Genomic DNA, 13,604 nt, shown 5'->3' with positions numbered 1-13,604 from the left:
GCCTTTACTGCCATCTGTTCAGCAGTCTCAGTCGTTTACCAACTGGCAAACATCTAAATACCACTCCCACCATCTTCCTTAAAAATACTTCCACCATCTACTATAACCAGATAAGAAGCTTACATCTCTATAGAATGCTCCTGGCCTTGGAACTGATTTCCTTCTGGAAACAAGGGACAACATTTTGAAGAGTCAAAATTTTACTTACTAACGTGATTGTTCAGCACTAGGTTTTCTTTCCAGACATTTTAATTTTTGTATTGTAGCCACATACTTAAATGGCATATTCTAAGTGATAGCAAAATAAAGTATCAAATCGTTTCTTTATTAATTGAAATTCATGGCTGTGTATTTTATTAATTGCAATTTATGTGTTAATAGCTTGACATTGCATTTTATACATGTTCTTTTTCTCATAAATGGTATCTACAACTGTTCAAAGCACAGCATCAGACTCTCAGGGGGCTGCTTCACGAGAAAAGTCAAACGTGAATGAAAGAGAACCAGGAACACGACATGCAATTTTCCATTATCCTGGAGAAGACTTTTGGGAGTTGGAGATCAAATAAGCTGTGTGGCTGTTTCATGAGTAATTAACTGATCCTGGAAGGAAGACGAAAGTTTGGTAGAAGTGCCATGGGGTATCGATTGAGAGGTAACACTCACTCAGGAAATAGTAACTGAACTAATCAAGCCATTTTCAACCTTTTATTGGCAGTTGTGTTGAGTAATCATTAAGAACACATTTATTATCACATTAAACCTTCTCTGTCTTTCCAAGACTATCTGCGGTGCACGGTAAAACTCATGAGCCAAATGTTTCTCTGACTTTAAGAGTTCATTGACATACTGCAGACCTACTTTCTTCCTGACCTCTACACATTTTAAAATAAGGACTTTTAAGGAAAAACTGCTCTAAAAGGCATGTTGTGAAGTGAAGTCATGAGCCTTGCCCATGTAAAATATACCCACTGGCTGTTTTTTTGGTGGGCAGACAAATGCCCATGATCTCCTGGTGTGACTGGAGTAATTGACAGGCAGTTTCTTACACATCCAAGTGTTAAATCAAAGAACTATAGCACACTACATTGTGATGATGCAGCATAATCTAAACACTCCAAAGCCCTGTTTGAACTCATGAGTAGGCAACACTAAGAAGAATTACCCTCCATGACAACCACATGCTGTATGAGCCCCAGAGAAGAGGACCACTCAGCCAGGAGCCTGTCCAAGCTGCTCAACATTCCTTTGAAAGGAAACCTGTATCTGTCCACCTGGACTGTGACTGGATCAGGGTGTCCAGCCCTTGGAGATGCATTGACTGAAGTACCTGCTGAAATGACCACAGCTGTTTCTGCAAATCCTACTTTGTAGAGGTAACAGCTCATGGATTTCTAAAAAGCAATGCATTTTTAGTGTTTGTAATGAAATTCCAGAAGTTAAAAGTCCATGATAATTCAAACACCTCCTAGAGCTGGAACGGACATAGAGTACAAAGCAATAATCACCAGTATTTTCATATGATACATTTTGAACAAGAATGTATAATGATGTTCTAAGGCTGACTATTGCTGAAATTCAGATGGGGCCTCACAAGTGAGTAAGATGATCCAGCACACAGCTCAGTGACAAGGACAGTGATACAGCTTAAAAAACTCATGTTGCTCTGTGAGATTCATTTGACAGTGCTGGAAGCTAAGGACTAACCAAAGGAACATACAGAAAAACTAAATAATGACTTGCTTTCTGTAAAGGCTTGGTTTAAGGTATATTCAGAGCAAACAGGCCTTCAAGTATCTGCTGATCTCTCAATTTCCATTTCAAAGGTGTGCATAGACATGGTAAGCAGACAAAAGAACCCCCAGCTATTCTCTCTTCCCTAAGAGAAAGCAAAACCCTTATATAACTATCTGCTCTAGGAATGTTGTCCTATCACTGGTAGATGAAAGGACATGGAAAAGATAACAATCCATGGCAGAACAGGGAGTTACCAGATTTAAACTCAGCAAGATCCAGTGAGAGAAGCAGCAATTAGATGTGGAACACTGCAGTCGGGGGACAGCTTTCTGAGCCACACAGGCAGAGGATGCCAGGGCTGTACCAGCAGCTCCTAAGACACAAGAAAGTGGTACCATAAAACACCCGCAAGGAGCACTGAAATGTGCAGTCAGCCTTGAAAATGTGTGCTGCTCAAAGGTTTGTTCAATTAATCACTAGGATTTCTGCATTTCCCTATGACCTTCTACTCCAGCTTTTAGTCTTTGAACAGAATATTCACTTTCCATAGAGAAGACCTACTACTATTTCAGTAAAAGATATGAAAGTAGCAGGGATGAGTTTTCTCCTCCTTTAAATAGTGATTGATCCTAGGTACAGATACAGAAATCCTTACAAGCTTCAGACACTTTTTGCTTTCTAAAATTTCTCCATGTACATTGAAAGTGACAACAGTGCTAAATTTTGTGGAATACACTAGAAGATAATGAGGTCCAGCTGTCTAGTCAGACACTGAAATAGGGGGGAAAATACAGGATCACCAACTTTACCATCAATTAGTTTTTAAAAAGGACAAATATGTACACTGCAGGTTAAGCTAAAGAAGTACAAACCCAAAAGATGTCTTTTCTGCACTATTCAACTAGACCCTGAAAACCATAAGTTTTTCTAATATATACTTAATATGCCTTTCCTATTTTAGAGGAAAAAAACCTAAAACCATTTCTTTTAGTTCATATATGATACTGATGTTCACATACTTTGCATATTTTTAAGCTCAAGAACAGAGAATTCTCTGAAATGGTTGAAAAACTAGCAGCTAATACATACAACAATCTTTACATTTTCAAACACAGCAGTTTAAAAAATATCTTTGCAACAGGAAGGAGGTCAAGTTGACACTACCATTGCACAGAAGAGCTGTGTCCATACAAAGACGTCTAACATGGGCTTTTGACACTTGGGAACAAGTAAGCTGTGTCCTGCTTCACAAAACAAGTGAGCTAAGAACAGCCAATTTTTGGAAGGATAGCACAGCCTTGCATTTGCACTATCTATTAGAGTATTCTGAATTTGGGATATATCAACTGTCTGTTGTTGACACAACACGTGCTTATGTGAGTTTTCTTTTATCACGGGTAAAACAAAATGGACAGTGTATGCAATCAACATCTCTATATGCAAACTTTTCTTTTAGATTGTACATACATTGCTGTGACCATGAATTCAAATCAGGTTTAAGAAACTTGCACAAGGAGCTATTTAGCTCTTAAATGTTTCTTAGCCCTGGCTATATATGAAGCAAAAACCTGCAAACGTTTGCAATTCTTGGTAATAAAATGAAAAGTCTGCCCATGAAACTTTTGCTTTCCTTCTCACTGTTACAGAAAGAATATAGAAAACTGATACAATTAATACTTTAGTTCTTTAGCAAAAAAACCCCAACTTTTGAGGTTTTTAAAAACATTAAGTATAGTACAGAATATATCAACATATTTTTATTTGAATCTGTGAGATAGCATCAATTAGTCACAGTGAGGCAATCACTGAACTCGGTGGACTTTAAGCTTCTTCTACCAGGTTACCAGGTACTTTTCTTAATTTTCTTCAGTTCAGTGGTTTGGCCATACAGCTCTCTGACCACCCAGTGCCACAGAAAATTGGGGATGAGTGTATTATGTTACACTGAAGCCCCCAGTGGGGTAGCTGCTGGCATTCTGGCTTAACAGGGAAACATGGGTATTTTAACTGCCAGAGCGACTCAACTCTGAGCACATGCCATTCGTGCACAATGACATTCTGTCAGCAAACTGCACCACTGAGCAATCCCAACGTTATTAGATTCTTAAATCCTAATTTGTTTCAGGTTGACATGACATAGTAGGTTTCAGCTCCTGCTGTTAGTGATATTGTTGCAATGAAGAAAAAAACCCCATCTGTATCTTCCCACACAGTCAATGACTGTGAGAATCTGTGTGCTAATGGATTTTTTTGCTGCTCTGGAGTGTGAAGACATTAAAATTTATCTCTACCACAAACAGCATGAATGAGTATTTAGATTTTCTAGTAGGTTTGATGGTTTTTTTTGTTTTGTTTTGGTTTTTTTTTTTTGGGGGGGGGGGCGGGGGGCATGGGGTACGTACTTTTTTTCTAAGAAATTATGTTTTTCCAAAATCTTCAGTTTTCTCCACAGTTGTAATTTTTGAACAGTGCTTTGGATCATATAGCTGAGTCATTGTATTTATTAATAAACTGTATGTTTTGAATTAGACTGGCACTGTTGGGACAGTATGGAAAACGGCAGTTGGTCATGGAGAACCAGAGACATGATCTGAGAGTCTGTCTGGGACACAGTTCTCAACATCATTTATGACTCACAAAGCCAAAGATGCGAGATGTAAGGGCTAACACTTCCAAAGAAGAAACAACAGCATGTGGTAAATCTGGATAATTAAGTTTAATAAAAAGGTCTAATCTTATGAGTTGCAGGAAAGATAATTTGGTAAAAAAATGTATCTCACTGCTGAGGTAGATTTTAAGAAGACTGTGAAGAATTGCATGTGGACTAAAACCTTTTACTCCACCAGAAACTAAGATTTATAGTAGTTTTGACAACAACTGTAGCAGAAGAACGGGCACTCTCAGATTCTTGATGCTTGATGTGAAACTGCCTTTTTTCTATTTTATCTAAAAAATAGTACAGAATGCATAAATTAATTCTCTGCTTATGCTACTTAAACATGGTAATTTCAACCCACATTATGTTTTGAATGATTAAATGGTTGTCATCTGGGTTTTTGGCCTGAAGAACTCTGTTATTTCATCAAAACCAAGATCTCTGACTGCTTATTCTTTGGAAGTTCTCAGCAGGAAGGTCTGATGAAGATAAACAGATCGGGAACAGGCAGATGCTACTGGAAAATTCAGGACTGACTATCTCAAATGGTAAGGAACTTGCTAAGCTAAATCAAAGTAGTCAAAAATGCCACTCTGACTTATATGTTACAAAGTAGGAAAAGCTATTCTGAGTTGGGCTACCAGGTTATCTCAGGCACTTCTCAGCATCTTGTTACTGACCACTAAACAACCATTTTAATGCAATTATCCTGTTATCACCACAAGACCCTTCTTCATTGTTGTATTGGCTTACAGTGCATCACGTATATGTGAAGTCATGACTTTTTCCATATACAGCACTTCATACTTACCCCAAATCAATTTTAACTGATTTTGGTGTGGCATCACAATTTCTTTCTCAAAAAACCCATGTTTATTTTCTCACACCACATTGTATTAATATGTGAGCTAACCAGTTCTGTTCTTGATTGCCATTTCTATTAGTCTGATGCAAATGTGATACAGATCTGAGCTGCCTAGACCTACTAGGAAGCCCATCTGGAACACAGGCATCCTATGAGTCATTTTGTGGGGGCTAAAAGAGAAACACTATAGCCTTCAGTTTAGCTCTTTTGTTTCTGAGTGCCCTTGCTACTCTTGGATGAACATTATCTATCTGGTCCTGGCAATTTGATATTCCTAATTTAGTATTTGTTCCCCAAGTTCTGCCGCTGGTACAGCATTTTTAGATACTTCCTATGATAAATTCTTTTTCTCTTCTCTCAGAAACACTTCTCAGGAGCAGAGAAAGCAAAAGCTTTTCACTTGCTCTTCAGTGAGCAAGTGCTGGCAGGGAAATTCAGGAAGAAATAAACGTTCCTCTAGTGTAACAAACACTGTGATTCACAGGCTGAAATGACTATTGGCAAAGTCTGCACAAGCAATCTGACACCGAGGGCATTTTCACTGAACTGTTTCATTACGTTCTTCTTGATCCCATGCAAGCTCTTGTCATTTCTAAGTGTTGCCTACCTTGACTTCAGGAAGTCTGACTCCAGAAACTTGTATCATTTTATGTTGATGACAAGGGGTAGTTTTCCAGGTTAAAAGCTGGCCATCGATTGGGAATGGGCATATATATCTATGCCCTAAAGAACTGTGGGAATTGAATCTGAGGCAATATGGGCTAAGGGAGCAAGTAGGTCAACAGGTAGCACTAAAAGATGTGTCTCAAAGCTCCACGACCAAATGTCTCATCATCTCTTAAGCAGCAGAGGAAATCTGGAAATTTTCTTTGCAAATCACAGCATATGAGAGAATGGGAAACCTGGAAGTCTTACAGACCAAGATTACCCTGTCAGTCTTTGTCACGAGGAAAGGTGTAAAACAAGAGATTGGCAGATGCTGTGAGTAGGCTTGGAAACTTTTATACTGCATTAGGGATCGTAGGATGTAAAACCCCACGCCAGACTCACTGAATCCAGCAGGTTTAGCACATATGTTTTGGACAATCCCTGGTTTAAGAACAGCGATTTCGTTCATGGACCAGTGCATATGGGGAAAAAAAGGATCAACTTTAATGCAGTGTCTCAAAAATTAAATTTATCAACATTTTAAATGAAAAAATTAAAACTAAATTCAAGGTTAATGGTTGGATAGTGAAACTTTAAATTCTAAACACTATAAACCAGAACTTCTTACTCAGCCAGAACTCCTTACTAACCTTCCTACTTCTTGTGCTTCTTCACATAAAATTTGTAATTATAGAGGGAAGGAAAAAATGTGCAAGTTGGATTGAGGCACTCTCAGCTTTCCATGTTCTTCTGTCTCCTCAAGGAATTATGTAGACACAGATGAAATTCAGCATATAAGTCTTGGCAAACTTTGCTGTATAAATAAGAAGCAGATTCTTTCCTGACAGCAGGTATAATTTGGATTAACCACAAGATGAAAAAAAGAACTAGCTGAAAGAACACAAGTACAAGACTAAACATTATGGTAGTTTCTGGAATAAAAAGTATCTGATTTTCAGAGGAGCTACAGTCCCAGTATTGAGCTGTGCAAGCGTGTGGCACCTCTGGAATGCAATTCCCTTCAAATGTATTGATCATCTCTGTTCAGTAGTAGTTGACTTCTAATACATTGAACGTTGGCTTTGTTTCTCCTGCTTTGGTCTTTTCACTGAAAAGAAATCATAAACTGGATTGTGACAAGACAAATTACAAAAGTAATTCTAATTACATATTTTAATATTAATTTTAAGTTAGTGAGAAACTTCATAAATTTCTTTTTCACAGCAATAAATGTTATGTGATCTGCTACTTCATTATTTTCAGATTTTGCAATTTGCTTCTTCAATGAAGAGTAAAAATTTGATTTAGATAAACACAATTATTTACATTCTTTCAGCAAATACTTCTCAGATGAACTAGGAAACAATTACATCCTGCATACCCAAAGGAATAGCAAAATTCTTGCAAACAGCAACCCATACAGAAAATTTTAATTAGCTTTTGCTGTCCTGTGTTAAATTTAACACAGGTGCCTGTCCATCTTCTGGCTACTTCTGAAGAACATTTTCTTGCATGTTATCCTGGCCAGCTTTCAAGTCATAAAGTTTTTTGCACTTGACCATAGAAGAGTCTTGTAAACTACTGTATCTCAAACTTCATACCTCTAGAATATCTGATTTGCCATCCACCGTCATTCTTCATCATTTTTTCTTCACAATCTTTTCCAAGCACATTATCAGTTCGAATGTAAATACAAGGATTTCATTTACTGACTTTTCTAGGTCTTTCGTATTTCCTCATTATTCTAAGGTATTGCAAGGCAGGCTTCCAAAGAAGAATTGTTTATGGCTTTTATTGTTATGCCTCCTCACTCCCTCTTTGGCTTTTTTAATACAGACATCTCATTTAGAATAATGAGATGCAGATATTATTTCCAAAAATGTACATTTTTCCACAACCTAAGCCACAAGCTTTAATAATCATGACTAAAGCCTTTCAACAAGCTCTTGGAATACATGACAACATTCAAACTGAAAATACGTGAATTAATTTGAGACATATTTCATGGGACACAGTATAAAATGCAAACCTAAATCCTAATCGATTTCATATAAATATATAAAGTCCCCAAAATACTAACTAAAATTGCAATAAGAAGCACCAAAATTACAGATGTCTATTCAGTTTTCTGCAGTACAAACAAACATCAGGACAATCGTAATGAAACAATGGTCATAGAAGATTTATGATTCCTGGAAATGTATAACTGAAGTCTGAAACAGTCCTTTAGGAAAACACCCAGGCTACAAAAGAATAAATATAGCAAGAGAAAATAGGGATAAGTCAATGAATCAATGTTGTAAGTCTTGTATACTGGAAAAGCTCATGTCATTTACACATCTATATGTCAAAGTTTGTTCCCTTGGAACACTGCTGAATCATTCAGTGTTCAGCAGCTACGTATCCTCCCTTACACAAAACTCATTCTGACACCAAGTGTCTCTGAAAACACAAGTCATCTACCCTGCACAGAAGAAAACAGAATAATGTGTTTTTCTACTGCAACCAAACACAGATATGTAGCCACAGTAATGGAAAACAAAATATGGTGGTGTAAGATCAGGGACAGTTTCAGTGAAATACCTGAAGAACCACAATAGCTACTCACAGATTAGGATGCTTCAAGTCAACTGCAGAATGAACTCACAAAACTGCCTTTAGTTAAACTGGGAATTTCTTGGAATAACTGAGTGTGCATTCACTTTGCTTATTTTTGTTGAGGATGATGAACTTCTGCTCCAGTGGTCCTAAGTGGTTAAAGCTATTCAGTCCAGTGAGACTGAGCTCACCATTTCTGAGATCAATTCACTGTCCACGCAAAGACCTAATGCAGGATGGATTTTTGTTGGCATTGGTCCAGTCAACAACATGATGCTCCTACTAACAACTTATTTAAGAATCCTGGTGTCAGTTCAGATAAAATTATAGGAAATGGTTAGGGGTCAAATCTGGAGATACTCCAAAGAAGGTGGACACACCCAAGCCTCACCAACTCCAAGAAAGCCCTTAAAAAATGGGGTGAGCATGTAGCAATACACATGTTATGGATAAGGGTGGCAAGGTAACCTCAAGCTGTGACCTGACTCTCCCTTGAGTGTGATTGATTCCTGATCAGAGGAGGTAGCTAGTTTTGGTCTGATTTCCCTAAACTAGGAAAGTCATGATCTATTTTCCTATAGAAAATAGATGATCTATGGAGAATTTTCCATATTTTACTATTTTGTGTATTTTATAATTGATGCTTGAAGACAAGTCCCTAATACAATTCCCCCCAGTAAACTGCTCTTTTAAATTGAAATAAAAACTGTCAGAAATTCTGTTTTGACCATGGCATATTGTTTAATGGTCTTCCGATTTTCCAAAGGCAGAATCTAGGTTTTTCTCCAGTAACTTAAAATATGTTACGTGAATATATTGCTTTGTGCAAAAATATTTACATGGTTTTGTTTTGTCCTCTTGCATTAACAAGAAATCAGTCAAATCTCTGATTTTTGTGAGAGTAAGATCAAGAAGAGATATTACTCAGTAATGCACTGGATGTGGGAGGAAGAAGGTAGGAAAGGAAGATGCAGCTGAAAATCCGAAACTAGAAATGGGGCCCTTGCTGGAAGTAACATGAGTCCTAGTACAGAGTGAGCAGAGCTGCTGGAAACATCAGAGGAAGCCGGCTGAGAAGATAAAGGGAAATTTGGATCCAGGGGCAATTTGGCAACATCCGGAAATCTGCCAGTCAGGTGAATCACTGTGATACAGGAACCATCTTAAAGAACTGCTGTTACCCATCCACAATGAAAAATAAAGATAGAGCTCCAGCAAGTAGATGTCTGTTGAACATCTCACATACAAACACCTGAACCGTAGGAGAGCAACCTCGATGCACCATGATGCAGACAGTGTCTCTGGGAGCTTTTCTGAGGTTGCTGGACCAAAGGAACTCAAGAGAAACACAGTCCATGGGTTATAGGCAGCATTCACAGAGACACTGTAGCAATCTGCTCTCCAAACACAGAAACCAAGTCCTCTGAGAAAGATGATGATCAGCCTGGAGAGAAGATTTTCAGGAAGTTCAGGAAACAAGATCCAAGTGCAGGGTAATGCCCATACCATCATGTGGCAGGAGGACATGGCAATAGACCACGGATGGCCGTGCTGAGGCCTTTCTATCCAAACACCATGTATCCTTCTATCCTGGAACCAGGGACCTATGATGAAGGGAAGATTGGGATCAGCACTAAGGGACTAGGGGTTTTCAAGATCAGATACCACCACACAGTCACTTACTTCCTGGAGGCAAAGGTCATATGAAGGGCACAAAGACTGTGGATCACCAGGGAAGAAGCACTGGGTCTGAGAAGCCTGCATGTCTGCTTTCCATGGCTGCCAGTAGCACAGGGAAAAGGCAGGAGAACGATTTTAGAGAGAAAATCTAGGACCCTACAAGGGAAGCTGGAATCAAGGTCTTCCATGTAATTATGTACTTGTATACCATACAGGACTGCAAATGGACAGATGTGCAAGGATGCTGGGCTAGAAAGTGAGGCTTCATACTCGTTATGTAGTGGAGGCTCCTCTGTACGAGACATTTGAAAATGTCTCACAAGAAATTAATTTGAATCTTAAGGGAAGATCTGTCAGCATTTCAAATCCAGAAGGTCATGAATGAGCTTCTTACTGATCAGTGGGGGCTGGTGGCAGGAAGGGTAAAAGATGGAGGGTACAGAATAGCACATGTGCAGGGTGGGTCTTCTATTGCTGAAGACAAACAGTAAAATTCCTGCTTAAAGAGTCCATAACAGAAAGTGCAACTCCTGCCTCTGATGACGTGCAAGCTCTTGTTTGAGCTGTTGCAACTGAAGACCCATTCCACAAGCGACTAGGATGTTCTTTGGTTCAACATCCCTATGTGAAACATGAAGGCCACAATATCCTCCAGTCTCACCCAACTTCAGAGAAGGGAGGTACAGGAGAAAGAAAAGACTGTCTTCATAAAAGGGGTAGTGAAGATACTTAATGCAGTATCAATGCTCCCTTACAATACCCTAAGGAAAGGACTATAGTAGCGTGAATCACCTATCAAAAGGAGCCTGGGGAAAGGGAAAAATGAGTGAAAAAGGTGAGAAAAGATCATTTTTAAGATGTGCTTCTGAGATCTTTGGAAACACAAGCTAGTGAAGCTGGAGAATGAAGATGAATCAAGAGCAGGCTTAGATCTTCAGCTCACTACAAGCATTGTGAAATGATGTTCTATCTACACTGATTGCATCACACCCACGAGAGATGTGTCAGTAATGGAAGAATCATTTGCAGAGAGGTCAAGGATAACAGCAATGTAGTATTTAAACTGTTTTGCATATGCAAAGTCAAAAAGAATCTATGAATGGACAACTTGAACAATTTTTGTGCTGTTCTCATTTCATTCCAAGAGTCGAAAATAAAAATCAATTTACTGAGATGGATAAAATGTCTGCTTTAAGAATGAAGTCACATCCAAACTGGGCCTTAACAGTTACCTAACAGTTTCCAAATGCTCAGAAAGAGCACATCATTATTTCAGTGTAATGCTAGAACAGGAGCTAGCTAATTATTTCACAGAAGGAACAAATAAAACTAGACTCTGCCAATGAGGAAAGAGTCAGGCCTTTAGATATTCTCCCTCTTTGCTGACACTCCCCTACCATCACTCTGGGCTCAGAAGCAGACTCAAAAGGCAAAGCAAGCCTCCCCTGTTGCCTTCCCAGCATCATTCTAAGGCTGTATCTGAACGTGCATCTGGCACACGCCTGCAAAAATGATAAAATCTGAAGGGATGGAAGCACAAGCTGGGAGGAGGAGAAAGCAATACTACAAGTTAAAGGGACAGACACATTAAGAACTCTTTGCTGAACTAATCATGGTTTTCTAATCTTTGTTGCATAAGGATATATAGAGAACAACACTCTAGACAGTGATTAATGAATACTTGCAATTTGCTACCAAAGCAGCAATTGTCAAATCTTTACAAACAAATGTTTACAAAAGCTGAATATTATGAAGCCTTTGAGAAAAAGTACTGCTGTGAAAAACACAAGGGGAAAGGGACAAATATGGGAACTTAAAAGAATAACAAGTGTTGGGGAGGATGAAAGTTTGGTAAGAAAGTTTCACAGATATGTAGGCTTGGCAGAAAGATCTCTGAATGTAGAAACTGAGAATGAGATAGAAATGAAAGCAAGTTTTGATATAGAGTAAAAGATGTTTTGCTGAACCAGTGATCACTGAATAGCTGAGAAGGCAAAGGTTGGAGATGAGTTGGAAGGAGATTTTTATGATTAGGACAAAGGTATGTGACTACAAACAATGACATGTTTTTCACCAAGTAAATAAGTCTCAAGAAGAGCATAAGTAAATAGAAAACATGTCTTTACCAAAAAGAAAGATATGGCAGGCAAACAAGAAATGTTGATGTAGCAAGAAGAAGAGAGGTCTGAGAATTTTCCACTGTAAGCTTAAATTGTAACTTACTTACTCTTGTGATTGGATAATAATGACTATAATATGGTAATGGTAGTAGCTATGGTAGGCTATAGGCAAACGTAAAGGTATTGTGTATGGTGCTTATTGGTTGTTATGTATTAAGATACTCTGCAAAGAAAAGTATAAAATGCTTTGTAACTTGAACAGAAAGTGGCTTCAGGTATGCCTACAGCTGGGGCTGGCAGCTGTAGGGCTGGCTCTGCATACCCACTCCCTGAAATGCTGTAACTTCACCTATGCAATAAACAGCTTTCAAGAGAGCCGCCTGAAGTCCAGACATCCTTCGTAGACACTTCTCCTATAAACAAGAAATTCTGAAGTAATAAGTCAGTAAGGGAATTTAGCCTCTGGATGCTTTCCCTTTAGAGATTTTGTATGACTTGCATGATCATTAGACTATTGAACCAAACAGTTCAGTAGTCAAAATGTGTCTCGTTACTCAAGAGTCTTATGGCCAAGAACCAGTATGTAAATTCATCTGAATCTGTTAAAAAATAGCTAGAAATACTTAAAAACTGTAATAGAGTTTATTGTAACTAGTGATTGCATTTAGTAAAATGAGATCAGTGGCACATGTGACTTAGTGAATATAAATTACAAAAAGACGGGCTGAAATGAATGTCTACTGACCATCATCAATGACTAGTAGTAGTAGTATTTTAGCTACTCTTTCAACCCTCTAGTAACCACTTTTTATAGAAACCACACCCATATACTTCGTGAAATTCAAACATACGCTTCCAGGCAAATTACTGAGCCATTTCTGTGGATTTCCAGCACTGATGACACCTCTATCAAGTTGATGTTCACCAACATCAATTCACAGTGACAGAAAGACATCAAGATCATTATGCGATCTTGAAACGCAAGTGCCATTTCTTGTACTGCAGCTGAGTTAACTCAGGCAATAGCTGGAACCCTCAGTACAGAGCTGGCACACATTTCTGAAGTATAAAAGCCTCACTGATTCAAAAGACTTTGACCTTTTTGATGTGGTCGCACTTCATCTTCTCAATTTTAGTCTACTTTAGTGAAGTATGTGGAAATTAACTACACATACACAAATAACTAAATCCAAGGTCAATTTCCAAGACTTTCCATTGCACATAAGCACCATGGCTGCATGATGCTTGGTTGTCAGCTTGGGTGAAACCTCAAGTTAGTACATTTTTATTTTTAACCCAA

The 13,604-nt window shown here is 38.4% G+C and overlaps 1 protein-coding gene across 11 annotated transcripts in view; it reads right to left on the bottom strand.

Moving 5' to 3' along the window:
* CTNND2 (catenin delta 2) overlaps window positions 1-13,604 on the bottom strand; it is a 655,093-nt gene that overhangs the window by 181,376 nt on the left and 460,113 nt on the right. The window lies entirely within an intron of this gene.

The sequence above is a fragment of the Corvus cornix genome, chromosome 2 (assembly GCF_000738735.6).
Source record: "Corvus cornix cornix isolate S_Up_H32 chromosome 2, ASM73873v5, whole genome shotgun sequence".
NCBI lineage: Eukaryota > Metazoa > Chordata > Aves > Passeriformes > Corvidae > Corvus > Corvus cornix.
This window is presented reverse-complemented; position numbering and strand designations above follow the sequence as displayed.